Genomic DNA, 12,274 nt, shown 5'->3' with positions numbered 1-12,274 from the left:
TCTTCCCGGACCAGGGCTCACCCCCGCGTTCCCTGCATTGGCAGGATTCTTAACCACTGCACCACCAGGGAAATCCCTGTTCATTTTTAAAAATCTATTTAGTTCAAGTCAGAGGTAACCTTACATTTGCATTATTAATAATCCCCTTTATCAGAGATACCATTTTCATTCATGCACATCTATTATCAACATTTGCTGGGCCCCAACATGAGACCTTACCTACTAACTGTACAAAGATATAATCTGTGCCCTTCCAACAGTTCACAGTCTAGTGAGAGGAAGACATGTGAGTGCACATTTACATTTCAATGTGGTAAGTGCTACAGTAAGGTCCCCCAAGGCACTGCCCAGCAACACTGGGGAGTGAGTCTACCCTGGAATAAGGAGGTAATGAGAGGCTGATGATTCATGCAGCAGGAGAAAATGCATATGGAGGATGATAGGAGACAAGGCTGGAAGGGAGGCAGCAGAGATGATGGAAGACCTCCTATGCCAAGCTGAAAGGCTGTAAGCCAGTAGGCAATGGGAAAAGCTTGAAGGATTTTAAAAAGAAAATGATCAGAGTTGCATTTTGGAAGCATGAGAATGGTCGGAATTGGTTCACCACTCCGCAGGAGGGTAAAACTTAGACCTTTAGGACCCCATATCTGGCAAGCACAAATGGAGAGCCAGGGAAGGCAATGTAGGAGCTCTGATTCCTGCCATCACTGAGGCTAGAGTCCAAAGAGGAATACTGAACTCATCCAGATCCCTATCTTACCTCAGAAACACCTGAGCTCTTGTGGCCTCTTGGAAGTTCCCATCTCATCCCACCTAACAGAAGAAGCCTGAGGGAGTGAGGAGTGAATTCAGCTTGGTGTGCTATCGATAAGACCATGCCGGTCATTAAAATGTTGAAATCTCTATCAGTTGGCAAATAGCCTCTGCCCTGAGAGGCTTCTCCCTTCTTCCCTGGGACCAACCCCAACCCCACCTCCCATGATTCAGCACTAAATATTTAGTGTCTGGCGCGGCAGAGGGCGCTAGACCCAACTTCAGTGCTCTCTGGCAGAGTCTTGGTCAGTGAGGTAGGTATTCACCATGACTCATTGATTGTTGAATATTTTAAACATCACCCCCACATGGGGGCCAAGCCCAGAGGCCTCATTTAAACCATTAAGCCTCTTCTATCACATTCAGCTGCAACAACAAATAATATCGGGTTGGCCAAAAAGTTCGTTTGGGTTTTTCCATAAGATGTTACAGAAAAAACCCGAACGAACTTTTTGGCCAACCCACAGCTCTTCAATATTCTTTCATTATCCCCAACTTTCTTCTCCAGATTCTCACTCCAAATTCTGACCAGGTGTTTCTGCTTAAGGCTCATCTTGTTCTATCCCTACTGTTTCTCTGGTTTTAATCTTTTGTTTCTTCCTTTAGTCAACTATTTTAACTCTCCATCCAGTTTCACTGACTTTAGCTGTCCAGGGTAAAGACTTTCCTCGTCATGGGCAGCCCTACCATGTCCGTCCAGTCCCTAAGAACCAGACCTGAGGTCACAGTAGACATAGAGTCTCATTAGGTCTATTAATCCATTAAGTATAAAAAACTGCAAAAACGTTAATAGAAAACTCTAAACATATAATACTCAGCCCAGCCTCAAGATACCATTTTATACAATACAGACTTTCATTTGTTTGTATTGTCTCAAATTCCAATTAACTAAAATATACACTTTTGTGTTAAATAATGAAATTAAAGGATATGGATCACATTATGCCTCAGTGTATATATACATACACTATGATTGTATTTTTTTAACACCTCCCCCCACCAACAGAAGGTGTGGCCACCACACAAAGAATTTGACCATAAGCAAAGGTATAACTTGGCAGTGATGCCAGTTAGAAGTGGTGATAAGAGACTGTATTAAATCAATGGCCCAAAGTATAAATCAGCATAAAACAGAGGACATAGTAAGAGATGGACAGAAGAGGTATCATGTCAGAAAAGATGGTAGGAAATAAAACTGTGGAAACCAAGAAGAGAAAGTAAAGTTTTTCTACTTCTTTTGTCATTTTCTTTTGACCAAAAGCTAAAGGTATCTTATATGAGATACATTATTAGTAGGAATAGTCCATAATATTTTATAATGGCACACTAAAAGATCTAATTTGCAGCAAGACAATATAATAGCATTCTATCTGTCTCCTTAGAATAATCAGACTGTCTAGTATACCCAAAATCAAAAATTGGAATACAGGTAATATGTGTTCTCCTTTACCATAAAAATTATTAGAAGACAATTCCTAGATGTGCTTTCTGTACTATGGGTATTCATTTAAACAAGCTTGTCTAAATTATCCAAGGTGTATTTAAAAATAAGCAAAGAAAGTGTTGATTAGCTATTCTGCTTATAAAATCTGACATTACAATAGTTAGCTCAGTAACTTATGTCCTACAGCTATACCAAGCAAACTCTCATTCACTTTTGTTTTTAACCTACTTCACATGTACCAGAACCTGAAACTGGACATAGATTGAAGAAGCTGCACTGTAGTACTGGAACTACCTTCTGTTTTGATCAGATTTTTATCTCTCAACAGCCAAATTTCCTGAGCGGCCTCCCAAAGAGCTGATGGGATATTCTGTTGTACAGATGAGTGCATACTGTGAAATTGTAGGTTCAACATGTCTTATAACATCCCACGCATCATTGCCAGTCCATAGGTCCTCCAGACCTACAAACCTCCAATTCCGTAATAACTCCAGGGGCTTTTAGATTTTTCTAGAGGCAAAAATCTGAAAGAGGGCAGGCTGGATGACTTCTCCAGCCTCAATTATCCCCTAGAAGTACTTGAGATCCTTAGGTGAATTGATTAATTCTGCTTCCTTGTGTTGTGATCAATGTTCTTACCTGCTTGGCTCATGTTTGACAAAACAAGAATCTTAGTAGCACCTCCTCACTAGAGTATCTGGAATCCTCTGGGACTCCTGAAGCCAACTCTTCCACTTAGGTGTCCTCAGAATTAGGCTAGGATCCAGACTAGAGGCCCTTGAGTTAAATCAAGCTATAGAGAAATAAGGCTGTGCACCTGCCTAGAGGCAAAGGATAATTTGCCTGATTATGCAGTGCCTGGATGGAGTACCAGACTGAGAAGATTCCTAATGATTTGGCTCTTTCCTACCACAAATTCAATGAAAGTGGCCAGACATTTGAGTGTGCCCTAGGGCATGCTGTTTTGAGGTACCACTATTTCTTTCAGGCCTTGGGCCTGTGGGCCTTTGCTAATTTAACTGGCTCCCATAATACCATTTCACAGCAAGCCTCCTTAAACTCGCCAACAAAATGGAGTGCTTGTATTGTCAGTCATTCCCCTATTCATCAGTCTTTAGACTATCCTTCCTTATTCTCCTCTTCCAGAGCAAAATAACCTATTAGCATTGGCATTCTGCCGAACATTGATTGCCCAAATGCCAAACAGTGCTTTCTTGGAGGTTCCCATCCCCAAAGCTCCAGCCTGGCACTGTGTTGAGTGCTAAAAGTGCACCCTGTGTAGGGCTGGGAACTTTGGAGCCAGCAGGCAGCGGCTCACAGGAGAATCCAGGGAAGCACTCCTCTGTCCTCCAGAAAAGCTATTTTGGGTGGCCACTTAGGTTTGGGAATAGAGACGCTGAAAAGTGCCTTTTAGGGCTCCATGGGTTACATTTCCTAACTGTTAATGCACAATCTAGGCTACACTGTATCAGTCAAAGGATTTTCAAACAACAGCTGAATGTTGGAATTTCATACCCTCTTTTTTTGTCAGATAACTAAACTGATGCCAGACATGACGTCTCTTGAAAATAAAATTCATACTTAGTTGCTGCAGTCACAGAATTAAGATTGATATCCCAATCTACTTTTTCTTTATATGATGCCATTGCTTTGTGAAGAATCTTAATTTGTGTTACACAGTTTTGGAATTAGATTTAATTCATTGCCAGCTTTATGCATTTATTTTTAGTTTAGACTGATTCCTCTGAGCACATCAAGAATGATTGAAATTTGCTGACAGTAATTTTTCCTAGGCAAGTAGATTTCTGTCGTTTGACTCAACTGTACCAGAGTAAGTCAAATCAACATAGTAAAGGAAAGACTAAGTATACTTGGCTTTACATTTTTAGCTTTTCTACCTAGAAGTAACCTGCTGTTACCTTAGTCTGGAATGCCCTTTACCCATCCGCACAGCCCATTTTCTGCTTTTGGCAATCTTTCATGACCTAGTTCAAATCTCACCTCCTTTGAGAAATATTTAATTTCAAGTCCCCCACATGTGCACTGCCACAGCATATCACCTTGTCCTAGCCCTGAATTCTGTGATGTTTTATAGTTTGCTATTTACATGTTTATAATCCCTCTCTAGGTTGTAAGTCCTTGGACGACAGGGAGTTTTACTCCTCCTATTCCCCTGTGCTTTAAGTTGTGAAGATTTCTTTGAAAAACAGTATACAAATATGAAATAATCATATTGTTTGTAGGTCAGGAAAGACAAAAAATAAAACTAACCAATAAATATAAGAAGCATCAAATTGGAATTATGAACCATCTTTAGAATCCTGCCCACTTGAAGACAGATATGCATATCTGCAAATAACTTTTTACCTTTTAAGGGTATAGAATCAGTTAAGGCCATTCAGAAATAAATCAAAAGTTAGAAATATGAGATTCACTCTTGGCTTCTCATTCTCCCTCATTTTTTATATCCAGTCAATCAACAATACTCATCAATGTTATCTACTAAATATCTGTGTGACCAAGTAGTAGCTATTCTCAAACCTCAGCAAGCGTAAGACTCAGCTGAAAGACTTAAACTGATGAGTTCCAGGCCCCAACTTTCCGATTTGCTAGGTCTGCAGTGGGGACAAGAATCTGCATTTCTAACGAGTACCCAGGTGAAACTAATGCTGCTCATCCAGGAACCACACTTTTAAACCACGGAGAAGGTTTAACCCACCCACTCTATTCTCCTAGCTTTTAACAAGGGTCACAATTTCTACAAAAGGAAGAAAACCCCTGAGTTGTGACACAGTAAGATGGCTCAAATAAGGCATAAGAATAGCTAGGTTTGGTCCTGATCCTGAATGGCTTCCCCTGGTGGGCAGTGGTTGCCTAACTTGAAATGATCTTTAACATACAAGAACAAGTCCCAAAGCATTTCTGGAGTGGTCCAGAGTGCCTCTAAATACAGACCAACAGATGAGGTCATGGTAATGCAGGGAGTCAGAAGTAGGGGAGGGGGATGAAAGCTATAATCACTGTCAAAGGGGTGTTTTCTGTAGACAAGTGAATGGAGCTATTGTACACAAACTCAGTGGTTGCCAAGCATGTGGCCCAATTATTTTGCCTGTATGAGCATGGCACGGAAGGATCTCCTTAGAGGACTTGATTCACACAAGTTGATGTTTACTCTGACAGTAGCAAGCAAAAGCCTAGAGAATTTGAACCTAAGATTCCTTACAAGTTCCTACCTTCCAAATCTAGGATATGATGCAATTAAGCTGGAAAGACCACAGAGTAAAACACCATCCTTAGAAACAGTACAGTAATTATAATTGGTGAAAGACCAATACAGGGGCCTATCTTGTTCAAAATATTGACAACAGTAATGAGCGTCACGTGATGGCCTTGGGAGGCAAGAGGTCCGTAATTTAAATCTGGGGATTATCCTCCCAGAGAAACTGCTCTCCCTAGTCTATCTTTGGCTCTACTATATGTAAAATGTTTGTAAAAGCTTCAAAAGTTATATTGGCCACCAGGGCCTAAGGTCTTAAAGGAACAGAAGGCCTGCTTCAATGGCTAGGATGGACGTAAGACAAGGTGTTTTGCTGTCTTAGGGGAAATACCACTCACTGTACAGCATAGGATGAAGATGCTTCAGTACTCTCCAAATTTCTCAGATGCATAAGAAAACCATTCAGGTGGTTGGCTTGAGCCCCAAGGATCAAGGCCATAAAACAGAGGGGCAACAACTGCCACTGGGCCTCCTGGAGAGCAGCACCCTCCTCCCTGAGCACCATGTAGGTGAGATACAGAAGCTATAAGCTTGTTGCCAATCCTCCATGATATTCACATCTCTTGTACAAGCTCTGGCTAGGCACAGCTGAGGAACAGTGACCCACAGGAGGCTGCTCCAAGAAACAGGATCTGCAGAGTCCAACAGAAGGTTACAGATGAGGCTATCAGAGAGAAGATGAATTCAACGTAAAATAGACATATGGCTTCCCTGGTGGCACAGTGGTTAAGAATCCACCTGCCATGATTTGTGACCACTAGAAGGGTGGGATAGGTAGGGTGGGAGAGAGACGCAAGAGGGAGGGGATATGGGGATATATGTATATGTATAGCTGATTCACTTTGTTATACAGCAGAAACTAACACACCATTGTAAAGCAATTATACTCCACTAAAGATGTTAAAAAAAAAGAAAGAAATAATCCACCTGCCAATGCAGGGGACACGGGTTCAATCCCTGGCCCGGGAAGATCCCACATGCCGTGGAGCAACTAAGCCCGTGTGCCACAACTACTGAGCCTGTGCTCTAGAGCCCGCGAGCCACAACTACTGAGCCCGTGTGCCACAACTACTGAAGCCCCCGTGCCTAGAGCCCGTGAGCCACAATTACTGAGCCTGCACTCTAGAGCCCGCGAGCCACAACTACTGAAGCCCGTGCAACTAGAGCCCGTGAGCCACAACAAGAGAAGCCACCACAATAAAATGCCTGTGTACCACAACGAAGAGTAGCCCCCGCTCTCCGCAGCTAGAGAAAGCCCAAGCACAGCAATGAAGACCCGACACAGCCAAAAATAAAAACAAATAAATAAATTTATTTTTAAAAATAATAAAATAAAACAGACATAATTAGAAGCAGATTGGGAAGCATGGTTCACTTCCTGTCCAGACAACAGGTTAGAAAATGAGGCTGTGAGTAGGCTGCTTTACGTAGTACTGACTTGGAGGAAAGGAGTGCAGGAGGGTTCTGTGGCTGTGGTGAACCGTATGCTCAATACCCTAATTCTGCCAGACCTCTAACGCTCCATGAAGCACTGTACTACACATGATTCATTTGCTGTAAGCCTTCTAAACCTGCAGAGATGGTGGAAGTGAGGGCACCTGAAAGGCTTGAAATCCTACCAGACAAACGAAAAAAATCATAGGAGCTGTGGGCTGAAGCTCCACTAATTCAACAAAGGATAACTGCAAAAAGTTAGCAGGCTTCATAAAATACCACATTTACATACTGTACTTCTCACCAGAGAGAGGGGCTACACAGCAAAATGGTTTGAAATGGGATGGGATGAAACTACAAAAGGGGTTATACAATTGTTACAAAATGTTTATTGTTTTCAGGCAGAAGAAATTTTAAAGTGTTGTAGTTAACACAGCAATCATGTAGCACAAACAAATCAGAAAAAATATTTACTGAACTATGTAAGGCACTGAACTAGGTGCTGTAATTCTTAGGGTTTAAGATTTATAGCTTCCTCTTACTCTCTCTTTTATAAATTCTAAAGTATAATCTATCAGAAAATAAAGTTCCTAAAATAATCCAAAATATTTTAATATAGTAATTATTATATCATTGGTAAATTGCCTCTAAAGCTAATGCCTTGCTACTTATTTTGGATTACACATTTTAAGAATTATACATAAAACACTACAAGCATATGAAAAATGACTGTTTTTTGCCTTCAGGTTGTCTGATTTTATTTTGGCAAACATTTCCTTTTTTAAACATGATATTAATATCACAGACATGATACACGAGTCTCTGGACAATGTATAAACAGAGGACTCAAAATCACATGCTCTGTACACTATGTTGAATTGCCTCATCTAGCATATTCATTCCAAGCATTTAACAGAATGCAAATTCATACAAATACCCTTGAGTAAAATCTGCTGTAGTGATTGCGTCTAGGTTTCTCTTGGATGTCACTGACACTTCTTAAACAGGACTTCTTCAAAAAGAAAAAGAATGAAAGCATAAATACACATCTAGAATTTACCTTCTGTACTGAAAAGACTGATTTGCATTAGTTTTATACAATAAATATTTTAATATACAAATTAAGAAACAGAATACTAGTGCTTTTAGGATCCTAGAAGGCTAATTTTGGAACTTAGTTTTAAGAATTAGATTCTAACTGACTTGCTATTGTAACAGAGATCCTGAGACAGCATAATTACTTTTTAAAATAAAGTTTTTAAAAACCAATATTCATGAAAATACAACAGCCTTGTGTTTTTCTCTGTGAATAAAATTATCCTAATTCTCTAAGAACATCCTTTTTGCATTAATGAAACCAAGGATTCCACTAACCAAGAAGCAGAAGTTCTTAGAAAAGACAAATCACGGTCCAAGCAATAAATGCCTCTCTAAAGCCAAAGACTTGGTAGAATAGAAGGAAAGCAAACCTGAACTCTTGATTTTAAAGAAGAGTTCTAATAAAGATTTCAGTTATGCCAGTCTTGGATTTCACAATTTTACTGAAATTAATCAGAAATCATTTTACGGGGACTTACAGCTTAAGTTCAATTATTTTTCTAAAAAAGTAAAACATTTCTCAATTTTATTTCTGAACTGAATAGAATAAGGCACAATGTAAGTACAGTATATTAGAGTATTTAAATGTTCCTTATTATTTGTAGTGATATCACCAAATAACTTTCTCTTTACTGCGAAATAAGTATTAAATTTCCATTTTATAGACGAGGAAATTAAGGTACAGACAGGTGAAGTAACTTAAGGAGTCAGAATGGATAGAGGGAACGAAGGTGGGATTTAGAGACAAAAGGGCTGGGGTTTAAATACAGTACAGCCACCTACTAGCTTTGAGCAAGTTCCTTCATCTGGGACTATCTTTCATCTGTAAAATGAGGATAATACCACCTACCTCTCAACGGCTGATGTAAGGTATAAGCAAAGCACCTAGCACAAAGCCTAGTACATAGTTAGCCATTCGACAAATACAGGCTCTCCCACCAATCCACAATCCCATTTTCTTTAGCTGGTACAATGGGTATAAAATCAATCCATAACACTGATGTGAGGTAAATGAGATAATAATACAGGTGAAGTGCCTGGCAGGTGCAAGGATCAATACATTTGTTCTCTCCCTCAATATTCTCTCCCTTACTCCATGTCCCACAGTTACTAAATGGCTGAGCCACAATCAAATCCACATCTTGGTTCCACTTTAGAACTGCCTCTGCACACACATTTCATTTATGGTTGTACCTTATTTAACTGCAAAAACTAATCTAACCTAGCTGCTTAATCAGTTGTTATTTTAATGTGTTCCCAGTAAAATCAAATTCATTTCTAGGGTTGCTTTACTTTTCAGCAATAACCAAAAAAAAGTGATTAATATTCTGACCTGGCAATATATATTTTTCAATACATATTTCTACTGGCATTTCTGCAATATATTCTTAATATTTTATAAGCTGTTATAACCTGAAAGATAGTTAAAAATCTATTCTTTAGATATTACATGCCTAAGCACCTAAATGACTCCATTCGGAGAGTTCAAAGATAGTAGGTAGCCTTTTCATTTTTCCTATTTTCTCCCAAATAAAATAACAAAGTAAGGTAGTAAATGTGATAAGTAAATAAATATGTGCTTAAATGAAACAGATGTGTGAAAAATATGGACCAGATCTGCATTTATGAGGCAATGACCTTCAAAACTGGCAGGGAGCTGTTAACAATGTTCTTCACAGGGGAGCAATTATACTACAACCCTCCTATGTATACTTTCATTTCTCATGGTCTACAACTACATTTGCATATCAGAAAGAATAAAAGAACAGTCTGGTAACTGTGGCAACCTTCATTGAGAAGATATAAGGCATTTTCATTACCTTAATAATCACATCCTAAATGCCAGATCAGTATAACTGCTGCAATATGAAAGGCTAGACCAACACTTTGAATTTCCTACAACTTAAATTTACCAAATGTAGCTATTATGACTCTAACCCAGTGATACATTCCTGATTCTGTAATACCCTAAGTGGTCTCTGATGATCTCAAGAAGCACCGAAATTTTTCTAAAATAAATACCTTATTTAAAGAAAAATATGCCATACAACACTTTTAGGAAAAGGAGGTCAAATTATCACCAGTTTTTTTTAATATACAGTACTGCAATTCCTAAATGTTGTAAATAGTGCTTTAACCCAATAAGTAGCTCACATACTGATTTAAAAGACCCTGTGCCCAGTGTCCGACAAATAAGCGCATATGTGCTCGCTCTCCCTCTCTCTCTCTCTCCCCCCCCCCAACACACACACACACACACACACAATAGAAATATACAAGAGGGAAAAGTTGCTAAGAAAAGCTCAATCTCTAATGCTCAAAAAAAGGTGTATGCACAAAATATTAATTTCACATAAAATATTGTCTTACATTCCACATTTCCTCACATGGGTAAAAACAAAAGCAATTCACAATAGTAGTGCCAAAGAATGACAATATTACATATACTTTAGAATTCCTGTGTTTTTTAACTTTCATGCAAGAATTACAATGCACAATCATTAACATATCTCGATAGTGAACACTTACTACAGTATGGTCATATTACACCAAGCTTAATTTTTTTAAGTGGCCTAAATTTTTATAACATATTAAATTGTAATAATGTAAAATAAGACCAGCAGGAAAATACATACAACCATAGTAGCATATAGCAAGCATAAATCCAATAAGTCCTGCTCAACTTAAAAATATTTTTCTCAACAGTAATAAAAACCACCCACAAGTATAATACCAATAAGCCAACTGGGTTTTCCACTATCTGGGAAAAATAACTAGTTGCCTTGCTGTGATACCTTAAAACCACAAGGTTATCACTAAATGGAGAGGTGACATGAATTGTTTCATTTGTACTTTATATCTTGGCAAAAGTTAATGATCTGTCCCAAAAATTTTATTTCACCATATACCCCAAAAGTATTTTTAGGACTCATGAAGTCTAAATCTCACACTGCCCTTGATATGCTATTGTGTAAATGCTTTAAATTTTAAAACAAAAGAATAAAGACTTTAAAAGCTCTGCACAATGTATTCAAATGGTAAGGATGTCTACCCAATCCATGTTTTCTCCGAGCCCCCCACCAAAAAACAAAAAAAACTGTACATGACACATAAAGATACAATAGAAACAAAAAGCAGCATGACACTCATTCAGTAAGGAAATAATACACAACATCTCTATATCATATTCAACTACAAAAATCCTTTCACTTGATGGCTAGCATCTTTATGACTGCTTAATCTGTATTTAAGTGGCCTGAAAAAGAGATTCTGTTCTCTTTCTCTACCCTCATAGATCTTTGGCAGCAGTCAGCACTCATGCCCAGAGCTGGTTTTGGAGGTGGGAGAATAAGGAAAGTGGAGAGAAGGCTGACCTGAGCACGGAGTCAGCAGAGAGCAGCTGCTCTCATATACTATCCAGCGTCTTTCTCACCTACCGCTATTTTCCACTATCGGGCATTGTCAGCGAAAAAAATTAATGGGGGAGGGGGGCGGGGAAAGAGACAAAGAGAGTAGGACCCCGGCCGACAGTTTTTGTCTGCCACATCTGAGGTGAGAAGCCCTCTCGGGTTTCTTGCTGCAAAGGCAAGGAATCAGGTGAGACCCTCCGGGTCCAGCTCAATTTGCTTCTCCAGAAAGCAGTTTTCGGCAGTGAGCGCAGGATCCTCCTGGCTGGTGAACTAAACACCGGAGCATTGTTAATGTTTTCTATCTCTTACTTTATAAAGGAGGAAGAGGGCTGTGACTGCATTCCTGGGAAAGACTACTACTCCTGACGTGCCACACAGCGAGAGGTTGTAAAAATCCCTTCAAAAATACCAGGTTCTGAAGAAATGCTGTGCAGCCTTATCGTATTGTTGGCGTTTTTTTGTAAGTCGCCGATTCTCACCAACGCCAACCCTCAAATCGCTGGGACTTGTTGCTAAATCTTTACCTCACGCCCCCCAGAACTGCCCAACTGAATAAGATTTGGGGAGCGAAAGGGCAGAGGGGGGCCTAAGTCTTTAAAGCCCGGAGGGCTGGTCTCCCTTCAATAGGCCACTCTGCATGGGCTACGCGTTCAATTCTACCTTCTGAGAGCTCTGACTCACAAATGCTGGGCGGGGGGAGCAAATTATGACATACACCATTATCCTTCCAGCCAAAGAGATGTAAGAAAAGCCGCCAGCCGTCCTTGCCGGGCCGGAGAGTCAAAGCCTGCGCCCCCC

General features: G+C 39.7%; 1 protein-coding gene across 3 annotated transcripts in view; it reads right to left on the bottom strand.

Moving 5' to 3' along the window:
• Positions 1 to 12,274, bottom strand: part of FRMD5 (FERM domain containing 5) — a 409,984-nt gene that overhangs the window by 336,945 nt on the left and 60,765 nt on the right. The gene's annotated exons all lie outside the window — the stretch shown is intronic.

Source organism: Balaenoptera ricei, chromosome 2, assembly GCF_028023285.1.
Source record: "Balaenoptera ricei isolate mBalRic1 chromosome 2, mBalRic1.hap2, whole genome shotgun sequence".
Taxonomy (NCBI): domain Eukaryota; kingdom Metazoa; phylum Chordata; class Mammalia; order Artiodactyla; family Balaenopteridae; genus Balaenoptera; species Balaenoptera ricei.
The sequence above is the reverse complement of the archived record's forward strand: the minus strand, read 5'-3'. Positions and strand labels throughout refer to the sequence as shown.